Source organism: Acomys russatus, chromosome 14, assembly GCF_903995435.1.
Source record: "Acomys russatus chromosome 14, mAcoRus1.1, whole genome shotgun sequence".
NCBI lineage: Eukaryota > Metazoa > Chordata > Mammalia > Rodentia > Muridae > Acomys > Acomys russatus.
In genome coordinates this window covers 26541826-26545948 of record NC_067150.1, presented here as the reverse complement: position 1 = coordinate 26545948, position 4123 = coordinate 26541826, and the positions used below count along the sequence as shown (strand labels likewise).

General features: G+C 42.2%; 1 non-coding gene across 1 annotated transcript; it reads left to right on the top strand.

Moving 5' to 3' along the window:
• Positions 1-3262: 3262 nt before the first annotated feature.
• On the top strand, positions 3263-3406 carry LOC127198802 (small nucleolar RNA SNORA48). Its single transcript, XR_007831850.1, has one exon. It is a non-coding gene; the product is annotated as a small nucleolar RNA SNORA48 (small nucleolar RNA).
• Positions 3407-4123: the final 717 nt, after the last annotated feature.

Here is a 4123-nt window from a genome sequence, read left to right as displayed (position 1 = left end):
TGCTGTGCTGAGTGCTTTCTATTCCTGTGCACTCAACCATGTTCTCATTTATCTTTATAATAACACTGTGAGTTAGACTTTGTTATTACACTCCTTTTATACATGAAGTCATATTCAAGACTGTTGAAAACTTCCCCAAGTTTAGATAACTAATAGTAGGTGCTTGTAAAAACAAAAAAAACAAAAACAAAACTCACATTTTAAAATTAGACTATCCTGAAAAAAATGTTTCAAAAATGCTCTTCTCTACACACAGAATATTATTTACTCTCAACTTTCCACCTTGTCTAATGATTCATCTATCATTCCTCTGCTAATCTCAGATGCCACTTGTATTATCAATTCTCTCATATAATAGCTTAATTTTTGTCACTGTGATAAAGTGCTCTGACCAAAAGCAACTTAGGAACAGATTTATTTTCGTTACAACCCAATGACACAGCTTATCACTGAAGGAAGCCAAAGAGGAACTCAAGGCAGACTGGCTTGCAACGCCATGTAACTTTACTTCTGTACCAAGAACTTACTTCACGGCAAAAAAAAAGTTCCACACAAAATCACAAAATATGCTCCTTGACAGCTGGCTCACAAGGCAGCTTTTAACTCACCTAGGATTTTTTTAAAATACAGTTTGGGACCACTGGCTCAAGACCATGCACAGTGGTCTGGGCACTCCTACGTCAGTTAGCAATCAAGACAATCCCCAATAGACATGTCCAAAAGTCGTCAAACTGATCTTCAAAATCCCTCCATTTTGAATTTCTTCCCAGGTAACTCTAGGCTGCATCAAGTTAACAGTTAAAGCTAGGGCTTCTCTGCTCTCCAGTTTCCATAGTTCTAATGCCTACTAACCATTTTGTTTTTCTGTATGTATTTCTAAGTTTGTTTTCATCTTCAAATTATTAATTCTTCTGATAAAGACATCTTGTTTATCACCTTTGAGTGACAGTGGTCTCTGCAGTCCATGGCGTCGGATATTTGGTACATCTTTATTGTATAAGCATGCATATAGTTATTTTGCTGTGTCAATTTTCATAACCAATTTGCTTATTTTTAGCTGCTTTAAAACAATTTTATAAATGGATATAAATGTATCATATCATTTTATAGATTAATATATCAGAGAAAACACGGTGTTTTTTTGGAGTCAGGGTGGTCTGCATTTATGTTCACTTTTGCTATATTCTGAGAGGTATAAATTGGGCCAAATTGAAATCCTATCAGGTTCCCATCCTTATGATATGAGGACATGTGATTTGTGGTATGTAGTGTCTGGTATTCCCCAATAGACAACATCATAACCCTGTATACTCTTCTTCACTTGGTTGTTATTTGTTTGTTTTTTAATTGGTTCTAGTAGACAGAACACCACAGGAGCAACAAGTTGTCACTTCTACTAGTTGGTTTTAAGACCACAGTTCTACCATAGATTTTTTTTCTCTAATTTTTCCTGGATCTCGTCCATTTGCGAGAAGCCATCCTCCATGTACTGAGGCTGCCTTGTGGACTGTGTGAAACAGAGACTTCCTGCAGCCACTGTATAATCTTGGAATTGAATCGTCCCTAAGGTGAGACTTAGAGGATGTCAATCACAGCTCATTCTTTGTTTAGAGCCTTTTCTAGTCCCTGTGTCATAACCATGTGGTTCAATCACCTCTGTATTCCTGACCTACTGAAACCCACAGAAAAGATGTGTCATTTTCCTCGGTAAAGTTGGGGATAGTTTGTTACACAGTTGGCTATAAGTAATATGTCATGCCAGTGATGTTTTTATTGAAAACTCATGTGCTAGACTATGGTAAGTACTTGTTATCGAATATGTTCCTTCAAATTGCAATATTCCCTCTAAGTTGAAACATTTGCCCAAAGAAGAGGAAGGGGCCTGTGGGTCTCTGGTGGTAACCAGAGGGTAAACAAATGTTACATATCCAGGAAGAATAGAAGATTGGGAGATTCTTTGGGTCCTTACCAGCAGTATAGAGGAAGGAGCTGTGGAGACTGGCCAGACAGACTGCAAAAGAAACACGGCACACTGCAGAGCCACCATCAAGCTGCCTTGAAAGCTGTAGAGATGCAGTTTTGGGAGTCATCACCCCACACTGGGGTTGGCTTTCTGGTGATGCAGCTGCTTTTCAGTTACCTCAGCTCCTTGTAAATAGCCCCTCATTCATACTCATGTCAGTAACCCCAAAAAACAAAAATCCCATTGGTTCACCAACATTCAGTTCCGGTGCAAAAGCAGCTTTGTTCTGCTATGGACTTCCTTTTTGAGGTGAGCAGTTGCATGCGTTATGTCATTCCAGTTGCATGCGTTATGTCATTCCAGGAAAACTCTGTCATGGGACAGTAATAATAAAACCTAACAAAAAGGTAGGCCTTGAGAGATCTTTAAGTTCAAATATATGTCAAATTAGAAATATACTTACTGTGATTTCCTTGTAGTTCGTCAGTTAGTGAGCTGCCACCACCACACCTGTTAATCACATAGCTGAGAGAAAGCAAGGTTAAGAACATTTAGCCTCCTAGGATGTGATGGTTACACACTTCCTGAAAGGACTGGTTGCCTCAAAGGGTTACCCAGAAGGTCATCTGAGGCTCTTGTTGAATCTCTCTTAATTTTATTTCCACTTTTAAGCTTTCATGAATACTTCTGATGATAATTACCAAATGTTGATATGTATGGAAAAAATCAGCATTCTACAAATAACCGACTTGGACAGCTTTCATACACGTGTGGCTGTTTGAAATTCAGCACATTCTGTTAGAATCACATGTTTGCTTAGGAAAAAAATATTATTAAAAAAAAACACTCTGCCATGAATACACACAAATACACACACACACACACACACACACACACACACACACACACAAGTACAAATGTAGAAAAGATGAAATCTTGAGTTGAGCATGTGAGAACTAAAAATGCAAGGCCGGGCCTTAAGTGGTCCTTCTCTGCTACCCACCTGGCCGTAGCGCTTTACTGATCCCTCATTAGACTGTGCCTGGGTATGGTGTTGTATTAGTAGAGTCATGACACTTTCATCTATTGCAGGGCTATCACTACCTACATTTGTTTTTAATTTTTACACACTCCATGTAATGAGCACATGTACTTGATTGTTAGAATGTCATTGTGCCTACTGTAAAGTAAGCGTATTTAATTCCCTGTAGCTGCCTTCTTGACACTATGTATCATCTCTTTGCAAGAAGAATAGAAGCCTGTCCTTTTCCTACTCATTACAATGTCATTTGCCAATTCAGCCCCTGGCAATGGGCAGAGAGACACCTTGTTTGTGGTGATGTTCTTTTATCAGTCAGGGACAGAGCTGATGGCAGGTCTCTGTTCATCCTAGTTTGATGCCTGGCTTGGTGGTCAAAGCTGTACTCTGCCTAGGACACATTCAAATTAAATCCAGGCAGCACACCGCAGGAGGAGGAAGACAGACAGAGGCCTTCGGACCTCCATGCCATGTACTGACCTGGCCTCCTGTGCAAAGCACAGGTGGGCCATAAGACACCCACCACTTGACAGAGGAGGTCACTCAGGGGCCCAACCAGTTGTATAGCCAGTCTGCAGTGGGGGCCACCACAGTGTATGAGCATGTGGTGGTCAGACGGGAGAGAAGGAGAAGTGGAGCAGCTTGAGCATTATGGAGCGAGAGTGGCCAGCCACACCACCTGGGACCATGGCAAGGTCCCAGCCCCAGCTGCTGCTGCCATGTCTGGGTCCGTAACATGCAGCAGCAGGGGTCAATGCTGATGTTTGTGGTACATATTACCACTAGATAACATGGGAACATTCCTAGTCAATGAAGTTGCTGGGGACCATGTGGATGTCCAGGGGTTGTGCAGAACTGGCCCCACCTCTCATTAGTTTCAGCACTCTGGAGAGCTGGCCCCACCTCTCATCAATGGCAGCACTTGGGAAAGTGGGCCCAGCACCTTACCTGGACAGTACAGTGGAGCTGGCCCTGGTGGCAGGGTTGTGGGTGAGCAGACCCCAGGGTGTGGGCGTGGGTGAGAAGCTGACCCCACCATAGAGTGGCACAGGTGTCAAAGTGACCCACCCCTTGCTCCTCATCACTGCCAGCAGTCCGGAAAGCTGTCCACAGGGTCACGA